Genomic DNA, 23,441 nt, shown 5'->3' with positions numbered 1-23,441 from the left:
TATACTTTGGTTTAGAAAAGGGGAGGGGGGTCTAGTTAAAACAATTTTACAGAAATAAAGTAGGCAAAAAGTTAAAAGGATAAATGGTTACAGGAAAGTAAACAGTTCCAGGTGCAGGTGCTTTAAGTCTATTACAAGGTGATAGACGCGGGGCTTTGGGTGTTATCGATCAGACGAATTCCTGGGAATTGCGGATATAGTTTACCACAGTATCTTATCAGTTAATTGCATTCTTGGATGTGCTGGGAGTCACCTCGCGCAAGTTAAGTCCTTGAGGAAGTGGCTGCCAGTGAAAGAGCCAAGATGGAGTCTGTCTGGCTCTTTTAGCCAAGGGAGAGTCAATTCAGGCGGAAGCAAGGCTAGGTGATTAAAGGAAAAGGGGGAGTCTAAAAACAGGGTTAGTAAAAACAAGGTTGGGCATTACAATACTGCCCAGCAGTATTTTACTGTTATTCCTTAACAAAGGAAGAAAATTTTTTTTTATTAATTTTTTTTGCACACAAAACAATAAACATTTTCTAAAAATACATACAAACAAAAAGATGCATATCAAACATATTAGGAAGGTTGCACATGGGAAGACGGGGAATAGAAATGGGGGGTAGGAATTAAAATAAATGAGAGAGGGACTTTATATGGATCAGTGATAATAACTCAATCCTCTATTTGACAAAGAAGAAGGAGAAGGAAGAGGAAGAAAAAGAAAGTGGGATAAAGGATCAGAAAGGGAGGAAAATAGAAAAAATTAGAGTATGACTCCAGGGTAGACCTGTTTTGTTGTCGCTGGGTTGGTTGGTTGGTTTGACAGTTGTATTTTTCATATGTTTCGCCATGTTGGCCAGACTGGTCTCGAAATCCTAGCCTGAAGTGATCAACCTGCCTCGGCCCCCCAGAGTGCCGGGACCACAGGCGTGAGCCACCACGTCCAGCCCCCACATTGCTTCTGGCCTCCGTGGTAGACCTCCCAGACTGGGCGGTCGGGCAGAGGCGCTCCTCACTTCCCAGACGGGGTGGCCGGGCAGAGACACTCCTCACTTCTTCCCAGACGGGGCGGCCGGGCAGAGGTGCTCCTCATTTCTTCCCAGATGGGGCAGCTGGGCAGACGCACTGCTCATTTCTTCCCAGACGGGGCGGCCGGGCAGAGGCGCTCCTCACTTCCCAGACGATGGGTGGCCGGGCAGAGGCGCTCCTCACTGCCCAGACGGGGCGGCCGGGCAGAGGCACTCCTCACTTCTTCCCGGACGGGGCGGCCGGGCAGAGGCGCTCCTCACTTCTTCCCGGACGGGGCGGCCGGGCAGAGGCACTCCTCACTTCCCAGACGATGGGTGGCTGGGCAGAGGCGCTCCTCACTAAAAGGAAGAAATTTTTTTTCTTTTTATCTTTTTTTTTTAAGACAAGGTCTCACTGTATCATTCAGGCTAGAATGCAGTGGTGCGATCTTGGCTCACTGCAGCCTCAACCTCCCGGGCTTAGGTGATCCTCCCACCTCAGCCTCCTGAGTAGCTGAGACTACAGGTGTGCGCAACCACACAGAGCTAATTTTTTGTATTTTTGTAGAGATGGGGGTCTCACCATGTTGCCCAGGCTGGTCTTGAACTCCTGAGCTCAAGTGTTCTGCCCATCTCGGCCTCTCAAAGTGCTGGAATTATAGGCACGAGCCAACGCACCAGGCCTGGAAGCAAATATTTTTAAGTTTGTCTTTGAGGAGTGGTATGTGCAAACCTGAGCATCTATCTGAAAACAGGCCACTAAGCTCTGCCCAATTATGAAGAAATATTTAAAGCCATTTAGATCAAGTACTATATTAGTATATTGATGTTACAAATATACAGTTATCTATATTCATTGTAAGCACCACAAATAAAATATAAATATCACCTAGAGGATACTTATGAAGCATTCAGGCTTTGAGAACCTGATTCTAATGTGCTACTAAGATAATGAGAATTCATTGAGAGTTCTTTGCACATAATAGAAGGGTTAATATTTGCAATGACAGGGAGTTGATATTCAATAGAACATTCTAAGCTTCCATTCCTGGATTGGTTAAAAGTCTGGAAAATTATGTCAAAATTTGCCCATCAAGAGATGACACCTTTGGGAGGCCGAGGCGGGCGGATCACGAGGTCAGGAGATCAAGACCATGGTGAAACCCCGTCTCTGCTAAAAAATACAAAAAATTAGCCGGGCGTGATGGCGGGCGCCTGTAGTCCCAGCTACTCGGAGAGGCTGAGGCAGGAGAATGGCGTGAACCCGGGAGGCGGAGCTTGCAGTGAGCCGAGATTGCGCCACTGCACTCCAGCCTGGGTGACAGAGCGAGACTCCGTCTCAAAAAAAAAAAAAAAAAAAAAAAAAAAAAAAAAAAGAGATGACACTGCATTGCAGAAGCACATGAGCTTCCAGGTTACGCCAGACTGGATGTTGCCTGGGAAACCATTACTGGCTTTTGCTACAGCTAGAAGAGAAATTCTGTTCCTAGGGCGAAGGTAGTTTCAGAACTTTGTGTCTCTAGTTCTTTCATAACTTCTGCAGTCCTCACTGCTCACATGTCTTCTACCCACAGCCCCAGTTTGATCTGATTCTGTGTGGTCCCTGATTCCCAGATATTTGCCTGAATTTGACTCCTTCACATCTAGACATTAGTAAAAAAAAAAAAAAAAAAAAAAAAAAGGAAAAAATTGGCAAAGCTGCAAAACTGTTTGGTTTTACCTATGCAGTACCTTTTTATTTGAGGAAATGTTTAAAAATCAGGATACAGCTCATAAAAATATATATTTACAGTTTTTTTATTTTTGAAAAATTGGAATTTTGGCAAGTTAAAGCCATATTCCCTCATGAAGTACTCTGCTAGAGCAGAGTGGCCACCATGCTCTTAAATGACACATGTGGTCTCCAGTTTGCCACAATCCTCACTAATCCCAATTGTTCCCAACACTGAGGCTATTAATTTTCATTTGCCACCATACTTTCACCTCTGTATATTCTTTATGGTAAAGAAGTACTTCTCTTTTCTTTTTTTTTTTTTTTCCTGAGACAGTCTGGCTCTGTTGCCCAGGCTGGAGTGAAGTGGCATGATCTCGGCTCACTGCAACCTCTGTCTCTTAGATTCAAAAGATTCTCCTGCCTCAGCCCCCCAAGTAACTGGGACTACAGGCACCCGCCACCATGCCCGGCTAATTTTTGTATTTTTAGTAGAGATGGAGTTTCACCATGTTGGCCAGGCTGGTCTCAAACTCTTGACCTAAGATGATCCGCCTGCCTCAGCGTCCCAAAGTGCTGGGATTACGGGCATGAGCCACCGTGCCCAGCCTTCTCTTTTCTTTTTTTAATTTTTTAAAATTTTTTATTTCCATCTTTTAAGTTCAGGGGTACATGTGCAGGATGTGCAGTTTCATTACATAGGTAAACATGTGCCATTGTCATTTGCTGCACAGATCATCCCATCACCCAGGTATTAAGCCCAGCATCCACTAGCAGTTCTTCCTGATTCTCTCCCTCCTCCCACCTGTCACCCTGCGACAGGCCCCAGTGTGTGTTGTTCCCTACCCTTGGTGTCCATGTGTTCTTAACATTTAGCTCCTACTTATAAGTGAGAACATGCAATATTTGGCTTTCTGTTCCTGCATTAGTTTGCTAAGAATAATGGCCTCCAACTCCATCTCTGTCCCTGCAAAAGTCATGATCTCATTCCTTTTTATGGCTGCATAGTATTCCGCAGTGTATATGAACCACATTTTCATTATCCGGTCTATTACTGATGGGCATTTAGGTTGATTTCATTTATTGCTATTGTTACTAGTGCTGCAATGAACATACATATGCATGTGTCTTTATAACAGAATGATTTATATTCCTTTGGGTATATACCCAATAATGGGATTGCTGGGTCTAATGGTATTTCTGCCTCTAGGTCTTTGAGGAATTGCCACACTGTCTTCCACAATGGTTGAATTAATTTATACACCCACCAACAGTGTAAAAGCATTTCTTTTTCCCCACAACCTCGCCGGCATCTGTTGTTTTTTGACTTTTTAAAAGTAGCCTCCGCCTCCCAGGCTCAGACAATCCTCCACCTCAGTCTCCCAAGTGGCTGAGACTACAGGCATGTGCCATCATGCCTGGCTAATTTTTGTATTTTTAGTAGAGGCAGGGTTTCGTTCGCCATGTTGGTCAAGCTGGTCTTGAACTCCTGATCTTAAATGATCTGCCCGCTTCGGCATCCCAAAGTGCTGGGATTACAAGTGTGAGCCACCACGCCCAACCCCCATATGAATTTAAAAAAATTTTTTTTTCTAATTATGTGAAGAATGTCAATGGTAGTTTAATGGGAATAGCATTGAATCTATAAATTGCTTTGGGCAGTATGGTCATTTTCATGATATTGATTCTTCCTATCTATGAGCATGGAATGCTTTTCCATTTGTTTGTGTCCTCTCTGATTTCTTTGAGCAGTGGTTTGTAGTTCTCCTTGAAGAGGTCCTTCACTTCCTGATACTCTTCCATGTTTAATATGCAAAGTGAATCTATATACAAAGAACAAACCCTGCTCATTTATTCATTTATATCTCATGTCTGGTCCCTACAGACATTTAACTTTGCAACTCCTGGTCTCACTCACAGAACTCGGTGTTCTTGAAGTGTGTATTATGCTGTTAATTTACTCCCAGGGCTACCTTGCACTTTGTTTCCTTAATCCTCCACTGCCTACAGACCAGGGGAGGCAGGTCATGCATCTAAAAGTAAAGGTTCTGGGTGACTCTTAATTGCTCCTCTGAATTTGCCTTATTGTCTACAGATGGGCCATAACATTTATTTCTAATTTAGCAATAAATACTATATACTTAGTGACTCTTAGTATAAAAGAATCTGGATAGTCTAGCTCAGTTGCCTCCGTAATCATTTAATTTTCCTTGTAATTGAGGTTATGTGTAAATACTGTAATCATAAACTAATGTAGCCAATAGTGTAACCACCTAACAGATTCTCCTTGCCCACTGCTTGGACAGAGCCAGTTTATTAAGACAGGAGAATTGCAACAGAGAAAGTGTAACTCATGCAGAGCCACAGTATGGGAGACTGGAGTTTTATTATTACTCAAATCAGCCTCTCCAGAGTTCAGGGATCAGAGTTCTTAAGGATAATTTGATGGGTAGGGGGTTGGAAAGTGGGGTGTGCTGATAGACCAGGTCAGAGATGAAATCATAAACAGTGTAAGCTGTCCTCTTGTGCTGAATCAGTTCCTGGATGGAGGCTACAGGATCAGATGAGCCAGTTTATCAATCTGGGTGGCAGCAGCTGATCCATGGAGTACAGGGTCTACAAAATACCTCAAGCACTGATCTTAGGTTTTATTATAGTGACATTATCCCCAGGAGCGATTTGGAAAGGTTCAGAATCCTGCAGCCTCCAGCTGCATGACTCCTAAGCCATAATTTATAATCTGGTAGCTAATGTGGTACTCTTGCAAAGGCAGTCTAGTCCTCAGGTAGGAAGGTGGTTTGTTTTGGCAAAGGGCTGTTATCATCTTTGTTTCAAAGTTATACTATAAACTAAGTTCCTACCAAAGTTAGTTCAGCCTATACCCGGGAATAGTGTAACAGCTTGGAAATTAGGTGTAACAGCTTGGAAATCAGAAGCAAGGTGGAGCCAGTTAGGTCAGATTTCTTTCACTGACATAATTAGTTGTAATTTTTGCAAAGGCAGTTTCAATAGTTTTTTTATGAATAGGAGGAAAGAAATAAAGAGAGGGAAGGTGGGAGAAGAGGAGGGAGGAAAAGAGGGAGAGAGAGGAAGGAAGGAAGGAAGGAAGGAAGGAAGGAAGGAAGGAAGGAAGGAAGGAAGGAAGGAAGGAAGGAAAAGGAAGGGGCTATAACCATGTAACCGCCTCAGGGGTTCACCTTGCCCACTGCCTAGACAGAGCCAATTCACCAAAATAAGGGAATTGGAATAGAGAAAGAGTAATTCACACAGAGCCAACTGTGCGGGAAACCAGAGTTTTATTATTACTCAAATCAGTCTCCCCCAGCATTTGGAAAGCAGAGTTTTTAAGGACAATTTGGTGGGTTGGGGGAAGCCAGTGAGCCCGGAGTGCTGATTGGTTAGGGATGAAATCAGAAGGAGTCAAAGCTGTCTTCTTGTGCTGAGTCAGTTCCTGGGTGGAGGGCACAAGATCAGATGAACCAGTTGGCCAATCTGGATGGTGTCAGCTGATCCATCGCATGCAGGGTCTGCAAAATATCTCAAGCATTGATCTTGGGAGCAGTTTAGGGAGGGTCAGAATCTTGGAGACTCCAGCTGCATGACTCCTATCCATAATTTCTAATCTTGAGGCTCATGTTAGTCCTACAAAGGCCATCTAGTCCCCAGACAAGAAGGAGGTCTGCTTTGGGAAAGGGCTGTTATCATCTTTGTTTTAAACTATAAACTAAATTTCTCGCAAAGTTAGTTCAGCCTATGCCCAGGAATGAACAAGGACAGCTTGGAGGTTAGAGGCAAGACAGCGTTGGTTAAGTTAGATCTCTTTCACTGTTTCAGTCATAATTTTGCAAAGGAAGTTTCAACCAAAGTGAGCCCTCAATAAGTACTAAGCATAGTATTGTCAATGATTGGCATCAGGCTTAGTGTGTTTTGCTCCACCTCCTGCCTCCTTGGTAATTCCTCAGCCTGCTGGGGACAAGGCAAAAGCCTTTTTTCAGTCTCTCTTTATATGAATTGATCATTTTTTAACTTCTAGGTTTTCTCTGGGGGGCTGAGGCAGGAGGATCACTTGAGGCCAGGAGTTCAAGACCAGCCTGGTCAATATAGCGAAACTTCATCTCTACCCCACCCCCCCCAACAAAAAAAAATCCAAGGTTTTTTTAAGGACCTGGTATGTTAAAAAGGAAAGTGAGGAAGTAGATCTGACGGTAGTTACAGACACTACCCTGTTTCTACCTTCCACTCTGTGCTCTCAAATCCCAACATCACCAACATAAATACATGGTGATTAGATGCTTTAGCCAGCATTTGCTCTTGCCTTAGGGAAATGGTTATTCGAATGGCCAGGGGCTTTGACATATTCATCCAACTGAAGCTGAACTCAGCTTGGCAGGCTCTGCCCAGGTAGAAGGGGCTTTGAATGGGATTTTAGCAAACAATTAGATGTTACCAAAATCTTATTAAGAGAACAGCATGTAGAGTTACCCTGTGGTCTCTAGCCCAGGGCCTTGAGGGAATATCCTTTCAGGACCTAGATGGAGCCCCATGGTCAATGCACCAAGAAAATAAAGGACTTTAGCCTGAAGGTGACAGATGGAGGGCTAAATTACTTTAAATTTTTGTCCAAAATACATAAAACAAATTGCTAGGATAATATCAGTGTTGGTTTGAATAGCCTGCTGGATTGGTTGAGATGAAGTAAGGAGCTGGCAGCTGGGCTCATCTGGTAGCACAGATAAGAACCTAATTAGTTCTATGAAAGAGGAAGCCCTGTGCCACCTCCCCAGAGCCGTGTGAGGCCCAGGGGCACACTTTCCAGCTGCCTGAGGCTGCTGCCTCCTCCCAGTCCCCCTGAGGAAAGGAAGTGCTGTTTCTCTCCTGATAGGACAAGGATGACCCAGCAGATGGGCACGTGGGTAGGCAGAGCTCTCAACTACCTTTTCTCTTAGCATGGGTGACAGTGTGTATGCCCACTGACCTCCCTTCCTTCCTCTTTGCTTTTGTGGACCAAGCGATGGAAGGAAATGACAATAAGGAAATCTTCCTTACACAAATATGCAAGTGTGCATTCCTCTTCATCAGACACAATCACAACTTAAAGAACTTGCATCAGTCTTGTGAGCTGGCCCCTAAGCCCTGACTATAATCGATTATTCTTAAGATACCTACTGAGAGAACTGATTCAGATAAAACATTTGAGGGATTTTTCGACTTGAAGCTTTTCTATTTAAAGAATAACAACCTCCTTCTCTAGTTTTCTTTAACAACTAAGCATATGACAGGCAGAGGTTACAGATTTTTCATAGCTTACTTCCTCCTGAAATTTAAGTCTGTGGTTAATCAAGCTCTGTGAATGACAGTTTCTCCCTCGAACTTTGTGGGCTAACACAGCTCTCTGAACACCCATAATTTGTTGGGTTTTTTTTTTCTTTTTTTCCTGAGCAGTGTAAACAATTGTAAAGCTTTAAATAAATAAGCTATAAGAAATTTTCCCAGGGTCTTGATTCTGTGACTCCCCCAGGTGTCAGGGTCTCTGAACTGGCTGCCCTTAGACACATGCCTGAACTCAAAGCAGCCATACTGTTAAGGGATAGACTTTGTGCTGTAAACTTAGCGATTTTGGTTTTTGTTTGTTCGTTTGTTTTCAGACAGGGTCTCGTCTCCCAGGCTGGAGTGCAGTGGCACGATCATAGCTCACTGCAGACTTGACTTCCTGGGCTCAGGTGATCCTCCCACCTCAGCCTCCTGAGTAGCTGAGTATAGCACGCACCACCACCTTCGGCTAATTTTTTATTTTTATTTTATTTTTTTGAGACGGAGTCTCACTCTGTCACCCAGGCTGGAGTGCAGTATCGCGATCTCGGTCACTGCAGCCTCCACCTCCCAGGTTCAAGCAATTCTCCTGCCTCAGCCTCTCGAGTAACTGGGACTACAGGCGTATTTTTAGTAGAGACAGGGTTTCTCCATGTTAGCCAGGCTGGTCTCGAACTCCTGACCTCAGGTGATGCACCCACCTCAGCCTCCCAAAGTACTGGGATTACAGGCATGAGTCACCCTGCCCAGCCTATTTTTATTTTTGTAATAGATGGGGTCTCACTATGTTGCCTAGACTGGTTTCAAACTCCTGGGCTCAAGCAATTCCTTCCACCTTGGGCTCCTAAATTGCTGGGTTTACAGGCGTGAGCCTCTTTTGATTTCACTTGTAGGGAACAAAGGCTGACGCTGGCCAGGTGCGGTGGTTCATGTCTATAATCCCAACATTTTGAGAGGCTGAAGCAGGCAGATTGCTTGAGCCCAGGAGTTCGAGACCAGCCTGGTCAACATAGTGAGACCCTGTATCTACCAAAAATAACAACAACAACAAAAACAAATGCCCTGCTTGACTTTGTCACAGTGTTTTAATTTTCATTTACATCACCCTTCTCTATGTGACACTGTGGGTGTGGCATCTGTGCTGCTCAGGACACAGTGAGCTATCTGGGGTCAGGGTGAGCAAAGACCAGGGCAGGCGGAGGGACCTCAGATTCTGGCTTCACTGCTTAGTGTCAGCTGATTGGCTTGAGGCAGAACCAGCCCTCCAGGAAGTCCTTTCCCTTTTCTGATATTCCTCATGGAGACAGTAAGAGCTACCCTGCAGGGTGGTTTTAAAGGTAACGATAGGTTGGGCTCACCTGTAATCCCAAAGGCGGGAGGATCACCTGAGGTAAGGTGTTCGAGACCAGCCTGGCCAACGGGGCATGGTGGCACATGCCTGTAATCCCGGCTACTCGGGAGGCTGAGGCAGGAGAATCACTTGAACCAGGGAGGCGGAGTTTGCCGTGAGCCAAGATCATGCCATCGCACTCCAGCTTGGGCAACAGAGCAAGATTTCGTCTCAAAAAAAAAAAGGTAACAATAATGAATAAATGAATATGTAACACCTGGATTAAAGTAGGCTCTCAATAAATGGTAGCAATAATAATTATTGTTGATTTTGTAAAAAGAGTTAATACACTTTAAATGTTTGGAATCGTTTACTCAGTAGGTGTTCATTGTTATTGAATACTGTTATCAAAGGGAATCCAGATGCCTTATCAATGTGGGATCTTCAGGCTTTATCCCAGTAATGCTATGGATTTGGCTTATGTGTTTGATTAAGGCGGAAAGGCTGGTATCTTCAGAAAAATTTTGACGTGATTTAACAGGTTAAATTCAACCTATGAAAGGAAGTAAAATTATAAGATCTGCGTCTTAGAAAGAGCAAGACTGTAGTTTAGAGAATGGATTGGAGGAAGATAAACTTGGAAGCCACAGCACCACCACAGCAGGATTCTAGATTTGAACTAAAGGAGAGGCTATAGGAAGAGAAGTGGACTGATCAGAGACTGGCTTTGGAGACAGAAGCTACTCTACTTGTGGCAGATGAAGAGGAAGGAGTCACAGATGATCTTGAGATTTCTGTCTTGGGGCAACCGGGTGGATATTGATTTCATTTACTGAGAGGAGGAACAGTTTTGGAAAATAACATGATTCATTTAGAATTTATTTTAAATTGGAACCTTGCGTAGTCAGTTTATTCAACCGGAAACAAAGACATTTCTTTACTCTTAGCTATTTTTGTCATGTATTTTAAAATTATCCCATAATTTAACCAGCATATATCACTAAGAATAAATGCATAGGTAGAAAATAACCACAATCAGAGACTTTTGTCATGATACCAAAATATAAAGTGGCTGGGGCCACAGTTACGTAACACTTAGAAATCATGACTAACAAAATAGAATATTGACATATGATTCAAAGACTTACAATCATAGATTAATTAAACTGCACCAGATTCAGATAAATGAATTCTCCATCTTCATTTATTTAAATGTATTTCAGGCCAGGCTTGGTGGCTCATGCCTGTAATCCCAGCACTCTGAGAGGCCGAGGCAGGCAGATCACCTGAGGTCAGGAGTTCAAGACCAGCCTAGCCAACATGGTGAAACCCTGCCTCTACTAAAAATACAAAAATTGGCTGGGCTTGGTGGTGCATACCTGTAATACCAGCTACTTGGGAGACTGAGGCACGAGAATCGTTTGAACCCAAGAGGTGGAGGCTGCAGTGAGCCAAGCTCATGCCATTGCACTCCAGCCTGGCCAAATGAGCAACACTCCGTCTGAAAAAAGTAATAATAATAATAAAAAATAAGTGTATTTCAGAGAAGCAACAACAAACTATGTTAAGGAAAAGAACACCCTAAAAGAAAAAGGAAGGTCAAAAAAAGTAAGCTGTAACAATATTTTTGTAAGTGATAATTGGGAAAAATATTTAAAAGCCTACTATTTTACCGGTAAAATTGAATAGTGATATATGATTAATTTATAAAACAAATGATGCAATGTGGGCCAATCGTATGTGCAAAGCAAATATTCATCATAAAAGAATATGACTAGAAGCTACTTTTCATGGTGCTATTTTCATTTTCATGTTTTCAGTAGAATTTTAAAAATCCCTTTTCAGTAATAGAAGTGATACTCTAACATAAAGCCATAAATGCACTCCCAACATTGAATTCTAATTATCTGTTTCTGTGTTTTTCCCTCCCTGCACTGTGAGCTACAGAACATAGAGAAGACCATATCCTACTCAACCTTATATCTCAGGTGCTAAGCACTGTGCCTGACCGAGGGAGCACTCGATGAATGTTTATCTAATAAAGTAAGAAAGGAAGAACAGCACACATCCAAAAATATTAAGCTATTTCTATCTTCCTTGACAAAACAACCTTATGGCCGGGCGTGGTGACTCATGCCTGTAATCCCAGCACTTTGGGAGGCTGAGGCGTGTGGATCACTTCAGGCCAGGAGTTCAAGACCAGCCTGGTGAACATGGTGAAACCCCAACTCTACTTAAAAAAAAAAAAAAAAAAAAAAAAAAAAAGTAGCCAAGTGTAGTGGCACATGGCTATAATCCCAGCTACTCAGGAGGCTGAGGCAGGAGAATTGCTTGAACCTGGGAGGCAGAGGTTGCAATGAGCCAAGATCGCACCACTGCACTCTAGTGTGGGCAACAGAGTGCGACTCTGTCTCAAAAAAAAAAAAAAGCAACTGGGCGCAGTGGCTCAGGCCTTAATTCTAGCACTTTGGGAGGCCAAGGCAGGCAGATCACTTGAGCCCAGAAGTCCAAAGCCAGCCTGGGCAACACGGTGAAACCCCATCTCTACCAAAAATACGAAAAACTAGCAGGGCATGGTGGCTCACTCCTGTGGTCCCAGCTACCGGTGGTAGGTGGGAGACTGAGGTGTGAGGATCACTTGAGCCCGGAGGTGGTGGTTTCAGTGAGCTGAGATCATGCCACTGCACTCCAGCATAGGTGACAGAGCAAGACTCTGTCTCAAAAAACAAAAAGAAAAAAGGAGAGAGAACCAGAATTAGAAAACTAAGCCTGTGGTTTAAAGGTAAGGGACGTTGCTAAATAATGTAAGGCCCAGTTCTTGCAGGGCATTAAATTATTCTCTGTAAAAAGAGCTTACAGACTTAGAGAAAAAAATTCATGAACTATAGCTCTGGAACTATGAGTCCGGGACCCAAGAAGCCTGGTCTTTAGTCCAAGCTCAGTAGTTAACCTGTGTGATTCAGACAGTTGCTCAATCTCCCCAAGCTTCGGCTTGACCTAACGATGATTTCTGTCATCTCCCTTCCACTTGTGCAATCTATTCCTGCAGTGATGGTGTCACACCAGCCCATGGAACAGCGCCCATCAAACAAGGTACTTGTCAGTATTTACATTTTTTTCCAGTGGTTAGTCATTTAAAGAATTATTTTGCATTACTAAAGCATGGATGCATGTATACTAATCCCTGGAATAAAATGAGCATTTACTAATTGCCAAGCAGTCTGCTTAGCACTTTGCAGGTTTAAACTTCACAACTGGAAGTGGGCCAGAGGGGTTGAGTACCTTTCCCAAAGTCACACAGCTTGTGGATTATTCATTTGGGACTCTGAACTCAGGCTTTTCTGCGTGCAAAGGCCATGTTCTGAACCACTAAGCTGCATTGGAACAGAATACAGAACTTGCATAAAACATAAGAATTCTAAGAATTTTGGCCGGGCGCGGAGGTTCACGCTTGTAATCCCAGCACTTTGGGAGGCCGAGGCGGGCGGATCACGAGGTCAGGAGATCGAGACCACAGTGAAACTCCGTCTCTACTAAAAATACAAAAAAATTAGCCTGGCGTGGTGGCGGGCGCCTGTAGTCCCAGCTACTCAGGAGGCTGAGGCAGGAGAATGGCGTGAACCCGGGAGGCGGAGCCTGCAGTGAGCCGAGATCGCGCCACTGCACTCCAGCCTGGGTGACAGAGCGAGACTCCGTCTCAAAAAAAAAAGAATTCTAAGAATTTCGTGGAAATGTTTAAGAAATCCTGACAGAATGGGATCTTTTATAAATTCACATTTCTCATTCCATCCATCCTGAATAGTGAAATCACTGATTTGGCTCTTCTCAATCTGTCGCATCCCAAATCCCAACAAGTATTGCCTTGTTCATCAACACAAAGTTTACACATACTTAGTGCAAAATTTAGTTCTGTTACTAAATCGAACTCATGAGAAGTTTTAATCCAGAATCTCAAAGTTCCTAATATGCTATCAGAGAAGATTTCGTACCCTAATAGAAACAAACTATTCATTATTCATATGTGCTTGAAAGTACTAAATGTGAGTGCTTTTGAAGAGAAATTATCAAAAATATGTGGACTGTTTAAGTCAGACAAGCAAAGAAAAAACACAGTTTTGTGATTTGCCAAATTTGGCCCATTCGTTTAGGGCAGCCCAGGAATAGATTTAAGCACATACACACACCGGCCAGCTGAAATTAATGTATATATATGTATATATTTAATGGGCTGATTTCTGGCCCACTTACAGGATTCCCAAGAAGATAAGAAAAATAATTGCGTTCCTTAAGATAGAAAATGTGGATAAAATGATAATGGCTTGCATAAAGAAAAGTTTAAATTTCTCTGTGGCTATAACTACTAATGAGCTGCCAATATTAAAGGATATCTGTATGTGAAAGCACATTCACAGGGTAAAACATTATATGTGCATAAGTTGGCATTACTGTTTAAGAAAAAGCCAAGTTTGGTGGGTAAAAAATAAAAGATGGCTCACTGAGCTTTGAAACATGAAATAGGGCCAGAATAGCACTAGTAGCCAGAATAGCAATAGTAGCTGTCTACACAGAACATAAGTTCTTGAAAGCAAGAAAATCAGTTGAAAATCTGTTGATCTCAACTTTATTTTAAGTTTAAAGAGTATAAGTGTGATTATCATTTGCATTATTACAGCTCCTCTGTTCTCTGGTCTTGGGATGATTACAGAGATTGTTCTTTTATTCTCACAGTGCACAGACAAGCTGAAATCTACAGAACTAGAAAGATTTGCAATTCATTTATAGAATCGCTAGAACTAAATAATGGCAGATTTTCAAAGTTATGTAATAGACTACTCTGGATTATAAAATACTAAAGCTATCAGTTGGGTTCTGCCTTGATTGTATTAAATTTCACAGTAATGACTGTACTAAAACTCATGGGGAAATGCAAGATAACTTTATTGATGGCCATAGAGGATGAAAACAATGCATAATGTATGGAATTAATTTTAAGCCACACACTGAGTAGACAGTGATGTAAAGTAAAATGATATTTTTCAAGGAAAGACAATTATGTCACATTATAATCCAGTTTACATAAATAGCCTACTATTAAAAAAAACTAAGTCTTCAGAGCATGTAATTCAGGACTGTTGTGAAATCTCTTACTCTTGTTGGTTAGTTATTTTGTGCTGTAAGGGAGGGAAAATGGCTTCCTCCCTACTTCTAGCTTCTTTGGCTGGGATACAAATTAAATTGACACAAAACAGATTAATAGAAGAAAAAACATTTTTGGCCAGGCTCGGTGGCTCATGCCTGTGATCCCAGCACTTTGGGAAGCTGAGGTGGGAGGATCACTTGAGCCCACGAGTTCAAGACCAGCCTGGGCAACATATTGAGACCAAATCTCAATTCAAAAAAAAGAAAAGAAAAGGAAAAACCATTTTTAATTATATGCACACACACTGGAATCCCACAAAACAGGAGACTCGAAGAAAGGCCAGATGATGGAAGCTTATCCTGAGCTATAGGAAGGAATAGGGACTTGGTGCTTCTGCAGGGAACTAGTGACAAGTTATAGGAGGGTGATGAGAGGAAATGTATGGTGAATAAAGGTTGTCTTGTTATGTAAATAAAAAGTCTCCCAGGTAATAAAAGTTGTCTGAGAGCAGGACTCTTCCTGATACAGATACTTTGACTAATGTAGATTTCCTTTATAAATATAAATTTATTTTACAAAAGGACAGCTTTTCAGAGATACTCCTGTGTCTGCAGTTGCTCAGAATAATTAGCTCAAAATATGCCAAATAACTATATTTTGGGGTGGCATATTTTTTATTTTTGAGATGGAGTCTCGCTGTTGCCCAGGCTGAGGTGCAGTGGCGCAATCTCGGCTTGCTGCAACCTATGCCTCCTGGGTTGAAGCGATTCTCCTGCCTCAGCCTCCCAAGGAGCTGGGATTACGGGAACCTGGGGGTGGCATATTCTGATCTTCTGTAGTCATGTATTTTCTCTCTCTCTTTTTTTTCTGATTCATTATTTCCTTTTCTTTTTCATCTTGGTATTTGTGGGGAAAGTGATATTCCCCTCCCCAAAATCATATTATTCCAGACAAAAGAAAACAAATGCCTACACTTATCTAATCAATCAGAAGACCATCTGCCCCCCCCCCCACTTTTTTTTTTTAAAGACGGCATCTTGCTCTTGTCACCCTGACTGGAGTGCAATGGGGCGATTTCGGCTCACTGCAACCTCCGCCTCCTGGGTTCAAGCAATTCTCCTGCCTCAGCCTCCCGAGTAGCTGGGATTACAGGCGCACGCCACCACGCCCAGCTAATTTTTGTATTTTCAGTAGAGACGGAGTTGCACCATGTTGGCCAGGCTGATCTCAAACTCCTGACCTCAGGTGATCCACCCGCCTCAGCCTCCCAAAGTGCTGGGATTACAGGCGTGAGCCACAGCGCCAGATGAACCATCTCCCTTTTAAGCACACTGTCCCCTTGAGTTACCTGCTGGTTTCAAGTGGAACACTAGGGGAGGAAGCAGAAAGTTCTTGTCTTGCTCTGCCACATACTGCATCTAGCTGAGGCCAGGACTTAGGCCTGTGGTTTCCTGTAGTGTGGACTGAGCTATTTTTCCATCAAAAGGGCAGTGGAGAGATGAAGTGAAAGGATTTAAAAGCAGTTTGTGGCCTGGCACGGTGGCTTACCCCTATAATCCCAGCACTTTGGGAGGCCAAGGCGGGTGGATCACCAGGGGTAAGGAGTTCGAGACCAGACTGGCCAACATGGTGAAACCCCATCTCTACTAAAAATACAAAAATCAGCCGGGTGTGGTGGTGGGTGCCTCTAGTCCCAGCTACTCGGAGCCTGAAGCAGGAGAATTGCTTGAACTTGGGAGGTAGAGGTTGCAATGAGCCGAGACCACACCACTGCACTCCAGCCTGGGCAACAAGACCGAAACTCCGTCTCAAAAAAAATAAATAAATAAAAATAAAAGCGGTTTGTAAACTGTAACACCTTGCACAGAAACACAAGATTACTGCTATTAAATATTATTTAGAAAAGTAGAGTTCTTCTTACCATTTCCCTGTTTCTTTCTTCTCACTTCCTCCTTTCCCCTTCTGACCACTTTTTCAGCCGTGAACACACCACACCAGCAAGAACAATAAGAGCCAAGGGTCTGAATTGTTTAATCAAAGGAAGAGTCAAAATAAGCTACACCCAGATTACTGAGAAAGGTGAAATGAAAATAAGCTCAAAACCAAATTCCAAGAAGATGCTGTCTTTGTATTGACTTACCATTTCATGTTTTCACACATGTCAAAGTCTTGAAGCTTCGGTCATTAGTCTTCCGCTTCCTAAAGCAAGAAACTAAATGCTGACTTGTGTCGTTTGCCCCAGATACCACCGGAAATGTCATCTTCTCCCCAGACTCTGGCTTGCAAGCATAGCAGCACCCAGAGGCTAACCTATTTCCCCTATAGCCCAAGCTCTGAGATCTCCCGTCTGGCCACAATGATCTACAGGAGAGGAAGAAAGCTATCTAGGGACGAAATCTAGAATCAACTGAGAGAGATGCTTAAAAATCACCAGTTACTTTAATGAGTAAGTACTTTTCAGTTTTTCCATTTTATTTGAAACATTAAGTTGGCATTTCTGACCAGCCTTTCTTGAGACCGTCATTTTTTGGGCACTTACTGTAGAGAGGAATCAGCACCCTAGCCTCCTTCAGCCTACCCCATGTAACACTAAAGCATCAACTGGTGCTTGGCAATAACAAAAATATTAGTGATTGATAAACTAGTAAATTTATTAAAATAGACACTGAAAGGAAACAGCCAATTTAGTTGTGAACTGGAGAAGGGACGTGAGCCATCTGTTGTGTGCAATCTTGTATGTTGTGGTTGACCACAAAAGCTTGGCATCAGGTTTTACTTCCAGCACTGCTTCTTATAAAATGGATGACCTTGGGCAGATTACTCAATCTTTTAGCCTTAATTTTTAAATGTATAAAATGGAGAAAATTAGAATATGTAGTCCAGGTGCGGTGGCCCACACCTGTAATCCAAGCACTTTGGAAGGCTGAGGCAGGTGGATTATTTGAGTCTAAGTTCAAGAACAGCCTGGACAACATGATGAAACCCTGTCTCTAAAAAAAAACTATAACAATAAGCCAGGCATGGTGGCACAGGCCTGTAGTCCCAACTACTAGGGAGGCTGAAGTGGGAGGATTGATTGAGCCTGCAGAGTTGCTGCAGTGAGCCATGATTTCGCCGGTGAATTCCAACTTGGGCAACAGAGCAAGACAGAAAGAAAGACAGAAAGACAAGAAAGAGAAAGAAAGGAAGAAAGAAAGAAAGAAGGAAGGAAGGAAGGAGACAGAGAAAGAAGAAAAGAAAAAAAGAAGGAAGGAAGGAAGGACAGAGAAAGAAGAAAGAGAAGAAAGAAAGAAAGAAAGGAAAGAAAGAAAGAAAGAAAAAAGAAAGAGAAAGAAAGAAAGAAAGGGAAAAGAAAAGAAAAGAAAAAAGAATTTCTTAGGTTTTTTTGTTTTTGTTTTTGTTTTTGTTTTTTTGTGACGGAGTCTCACTCTGTTGCTCCGGCTGGAGTGCAATGGCGCTATCTCTGCTCACCGCAACCTCTGCCTCCCAAGTTCAAGCAATTATTGTGCCGCAGCCTCCCAGGTAGCTGGGATTACAGGCACCCGACACCACGCCCAGCTAATTTTTATATTTTTAGTAGAGACAGCGTTTCACCGTGTTGGCCAGGCGGGTCTTGAACTCCAGACCTCAGGTGATCTGACCGTCTTGGCCTCACAAAGTGTTGAGATTACAGGCACGAGCTACTGCGGCCTTCCTAGAGTTCTTAAGAAGTATAAAGAGATAAACTGGTAAAACATGTAAATACTTTTTGCAGGGTGTACTAAATAATGCCACTAAATAATTAATGTTGCTAAATAATAAGTTAAATGCTTCATTTAACTGGAAATCTCCCTTAACCACTAAGCCCACTTTCCAGATATGCTAAGGTGGCTCAGAATAACAATAGCAGTGAACATCTGTAGAGTTTACACAGCATTTCATTTGATTTCCACAATTAACTCTAAGGTAGGCAGTACAGAGCTGTTGACTTATTTTTGGAGCTGGAGGAGAAGAGAAAAGCAGGAGCTCGGCTGGACACGGCAGCAGGGAGAAAAACCCCTAGGTCCGTTGTTGGCACTGAAGTGGGGAAAACCATGGCCTGGGGAAAGGCCTAATGTGAGAAGTTAGTCGGTGTGCATAGGAAATAGGACGTTCATTTCACCAGCACAGATTCTTGTTCCTCACCTTCCTTAGTCCCTGGGCCTTGCTTGTCCTTTCTTCCGCTCCAAGCCATAGAGCTTGAAACTGGCAAGTCCTCAGTGGCACTGCCAACAGGCAAAGCAGTGGAAACTCAAGTTTCCAGAATCTTCTACAACATAGTGTGAGTAAAAGCCAAGGCAAAGACAGTGTCCTGCTCTGTCATCCAGGCTGGAGTGCAGTGGTGCCATCACAACCCACTGCAGCCACAAACTCCTGGGCGCAAGGTATCCTTCCACCTCAGCCTCCTCCTGAGTAGCTGGGACTACAGACATGCGCCACCACATCCTGATCATTTTTAATTTTATTTATTTATTTATTTATTTATTTTTTAGAGACAGAGATGTAGCTTTGTTGCCCAGGCTGGGCTTGAACTCCTGGTCTCAAGCAATCCTCCCTCTCTGACCTCCCAAAGTGTTGGGATTTCAGGTGTGAGCCACTGTACCTGGCTGAGACTTGCTCTCATTTTTAAATTCAAAAACTGTTTTCCATAGGTCGACTGCCTGTGGAAAAAAGGTGGCTCAGGCCTGTAATCCCAGCACTTTGGGAGGCCTAGGTGGGTGGATCACCTGAGCTCAGGAGTTCGAGACCAGCCTGGCCAACATGGTGAAACTCCGTCTCTACTAAACATAGAACAATTATCTGGGCATGGTGGCAAATGCCTGTGATACCAGCTATTCCGGAGACTGAGGCAGGAGAATCACTTTAGCCCATGAGACAGGGGATGTAGTGAGCCAAGATCGCACCACTGCACTCTAGCCTGGGCGACAGAGTGGGACTCCATCTCAAAAAACAAAAATAAAAAAGTTTCTTTTTCCATAGAAACACCATTACACTTAGAATTTAAATACTACAAAAATGGTAACAATAATGACAGCAACAATAATAAAATAATGTCCATTTTTAAAACTCTTTTGTGTAATCCCTTCAGAGGAGCATAGGTGCTATTTCCCCCATTTAAGAAGTAAAAAACTAGCACAAAGATAAAGTAAGCATTAAAGGTGGAAGAAATCCAGGCCTGCTGACTCAACCCTGGGTTCCTGTTACTGAGTAAATGGACTTTTGTAGCTAGTCCTGGAGCAGAATTATCACACTCCAACCTGTTCATCAGTTGAAAGCACTGGTCATTATTAGCTCTCCAATCGCCCTTGTTTTTTATCCATGGGAACTTTTAATTCAGCCACTGGTTGGAATCTAGAGTAGTCAGCATAAGCCTAAACATTTGAAACACAAATACAGCTTTAATGCAGCACTGGGTTTTCCATCGGCCTTTAAGAAGACTAGCTAACAGAGTGATGAAAATCGAACGAAGTTATTTCACACCTGCTTTGTTTTCTCATGGAAAAATTTAAAGCTGTGCACAACATATTGTTTTGTTTTTCAACAGAGAATAACAAGGAAAGCTACATGCAAATATTTCTTTCTAGATAAGATGATTTTTTTTCCTCTTAATTTAAACAAGTATTTATAGCTGAGATTAAAAGCTCAGGCTTTGGAGCCATACTTCTTCCTAAAGAAACAAAAGGAAACCTTAAGCTTATCTAATTATTCAGAAGACTCACTGTCATTAATGGGTGTGGTGGCGTGAGCCTAAAGTCCCAACTACCCAGGAGGCTGCGGGGGGAGGATTGATTGAGCCTGGGAGGTTGAGGCTGCAGTGAGCCGTGATCATGCCACTGTACTCCCGGGTGACCCAGGGAGACACTGCCTCAAAGCAAAAAAAAAAAGAAGAAGATACATTGTCAAAAGAATAGTTCTGCCATTTACTATTTACTAGCTGGGCAACCTTAGGCAATTTATTTATTTATTTTTAATTTATTTTTTGAGACAGAGTCTCATTCTGTTGTCCAAGCTGGAGTGCAGTGGCGCGATCTTGGCTCACTGCAACCTCTGCCTCCTGGGTTCAAGAAATTCTCTTGCCTCAGCCTCCTGAGTAGCTGGGATTACAGGTGTGTGCCATGACACCAGGCTAATTTTTGTATTTTTAGTAGAGACCAGGTTTCACCACGTTGGTTAGGCTGGTCTCAAACTCCTGCCCTCAGGTGATCCACCCACCTCGGCCTCCCAAAGTGCTGCGATTACAGGCGTGAGCCACCATGCCCAGCCAACCTTAGGCAATTTATATAACCGCTCCATGCCTCAGTTTCCTCATCTAGAAAATAGAGATAATAATAGTTCTCCCCTCACCGGGTTGTGAGAATGGAGTAGGCCTGGCACAAAGTGAGTGCTCAGTGAGTGCCGATGATTATTAGGCATGGGCTACTGGGCCTTGAGGGGTACAAGGATGGGTGAGACCCACTTCTGCCATCCAGAAGTAGCATAGAGTTGGATAGAATGGCACATGGGCAATTAATTATAGAACAAAACAGAACCAAAGGTTAGGTAGAGGCATGCCTCAAAGGAAGGAGAGATTTTTCTATCTGGGAGAGTAGGGAAGGCTCTCTGACAAAATTGTCTTTTAACGTGAGTCTTAATGAAGGAGCAGAATTTCTGTAAGAGGAAAGGGTTGGGGAACATTCAAAGGTGAGTCATAGAAACAAACATAAAGACATGAGAAAAAGCCCTCTGGGCTTACACAAACCCTATCATTCCCTGCAGGCTTTCAGAAGATCCCAAGAAGAAAATATCATATCCCAAGATATAAAAAGTTTACAGAATGCAAAACGTTGGAATTATTCTAACATATTAAATGAATTTGAAATTTTAAAACCTAGATGATGAAGTTTTATGTAAGAAAACATATAAAACTAAAACTTACCATTTAAAAAATAATGTTTTAATCAAAGACAAACTTTTTAAGGACTGAGAAAAATTGAGGGAAAGTAAAATATTTAATCGTAAAACCAAAAACAAATATGACATTGATCACTGTGCTCAGCTTCCCAAAATATATACTGCAACATTCCCCTCCTCCCTAAACTATATCTTCAAAATATATATATTGTTTCCAATATTCATCAGACATCAAAATTCTTTTTTTTTTTTTTTTTTTTTAAGAAACGGATATCACCATGTTGCCCGGGCTGGTCTCGAATTCCTGGGCCAAGTGATCCTCCCGCCTCAGCTTCCCAGAGTGCTGGGATTACAGGTGGTGAGCCACCAGGCCTGGTCAACATCAAAATTTTTAAATGATTGCCAGGATACAGATCAGCTTAAGGATTTCTTCACAATTAAAACAAAACCAGTCATCAAAAATAAAAATGACTTTATCCACACATTTCAGAAGCAAAGTTTATTTCCACCCAAGTATGTATTCCCAGCCAGTGCATCAAGAAAAATTATACAGCAGCTCTCTGAAATTGCATGGTAAGAATGTGCTGCCATCATTCTCATTGTTGGTCAATGCAATATTTACCTTTAGGGAGACTGTTCAAAGGTCACGAGACAATTATTTGAGAAATTCAGCCACAGTTTGATGGGACGATAAATGAGTGTCTAGAGAATTGGGAAGTGGCCGGGCGTGGTGGCTTATGGCTGTAATCCCAGCACTTTGGGAGGCCAAGTCAGGAGGATTACTTGAAACCAGGAGTTCAGGACCAGACTGGGCCACAAAGCAAGAGCCTGTCCCCACAAAAAATAAAAAAAACTTAGCCGGGCATGGGATGCACACTTGTGGTCCCAACTACTCAGCAGGCTGAGGCAGGAGGATCGCTTGAACCTGGGAGATAAAAGCTGCAGTGAGCCGTGATCGCACCATGGCACTCCAGCCTGGGTGACAAAGTGAGACTCTGTCTCTTTAAAAAAAAAAAAAAAAAAAGCCAGGCACGGTGGCTCACGCCTGTAATCCCAGCACTTTGGGAGGCCGAGGAGGGTGGATCACCTGAGGTCAGGAGTTCGAGACCAGTCTGACCAACATGGAGAAACCCCGTCTCTACTAAAAATACAAAAAAAATTAGCCGGGCGTGGTGGCATATGCCTGTAATTCCAGCTACTTGGGAGGCTGAGGCAGGAGAATCGCTTGAACCCAGGAGGCAGATGTTGCAGTGAGCCAAGATCGCGCCATTGCACTCCAGCCTGGGCAACGAGCAAAACTCCGTCTCAAAAAAAAAAAAAAAAAGGAGAGAGAGAGAGAATTGGGAAGTGATAGGGGCCTGCATAGACTGCTTTTCCTACCTCCTACCCCCCAACCCCAGATAACTTTATTCTGTCTACCTGAATATGTCTGGAACTCAGGAGACAGGTCTGGGCTAGAGACAAAGATAATAGCTACATTCACTGAGCACTTAGAAATGTGGTGGTGTCATGCTAATAACTTTACATGTGTTCATTTAACCCTCACTTGTTAGGAAAACTGCACTAATATTGTTCCCATTTTATTGATGAGGTTTCTACAGGGCAAAGAGGTTGCTTAATAGGCCCAGGGACTCAAGGGCTAGTAAGCAGTGGAGCAGGATCTAAACCCAGGGGGCCAACCCCAGAGCCCCTCCCTCTCAGCCAATTTGCTTTATTGCCCCAATTCTCAGTCATCTGCATACAAATGGGAATTGATAAGGGGATGGTCCGTTGCTACCATCCAAACCAGGACTCTTAAGGGTTTGGAGTGCTACTAATCATTCTGGGGAAACAGGCAGAAACCAGAACTGTTCGGGGCAAATAGGGACATAGGGTTGGTCACCTCATTTCCTGACACTCTGAAAATGGGTAGACACACGAGGATAAGAATGTTGAAGAAGAGAAGAAAGGAGGCCTTCAGTGGGCCTTGAGAAAGACCCGGAAGGGAGGGAGAAATAAGAAAAAGAGAGAGAGAGAGAAAGACCAACATTTGGGGAACTGCCAGAGAAAGAG

The 23,441-nt window shown here is 43.0% G+C and overlaps 1 protein-coding gene and 1 long non-coding RNA gene across 2 annotated transcripts in view; one reads left to right on the top strand and one right to left on the bottom strand.

Moving 5' to 3' along the window:
• Positions 1-6,088: 6,088 nt before the first annotated feature.
• On the bottom strand, positions 6,089-16,681 carry LOC105740179. The gene is made up of 4 exons (XR_004031264.1): positions 16,621-16,681; positions 16,402-16,501; positions 9,369-10,841; positions 6,089-6,227 (listed from the first exon to the last, which is right to left on the bottom strand). It is a non-coding gene; the product is annotated as an uncharacterized LOC105740179 (long non-coding RNA).
• The window catches only part of PCED1B (PC-esterase domain containing 1B), a 20,677-nt gene continuing 13,573 nt past the window's right edge, over positions 16,338-23,441 (top strand). Inside the window, exon 1 of the mRNA XM_003265360.4 lies at positions 16,338-16,926. The gene's annotated coding sequence lies outside the window, so the exon portion shown is untranslated. The remainder of the gene's footprint in view (positions 16,927-23,441) is intronic.

Source organism: Nomascus leucogenys, chromosome 8, assembly GCF_006542625.1.
Source record: "Nomascus leucogenys isolate Asia chromosome 8, Asia_NLE_v1, whole genome shotgun sequence".
Taxonomy (NCBI): Eukaryota; Metazoa; Chordata; class Mammalia; order Primates; family Hylobatidae; genus Nomascus; species Nomascus leucogenys.
The sequence above is the reverse complement of the archived record's forward strand: the minus strand, read 5'-3'. Positions and strand labels throughout refer to the sequence as shown.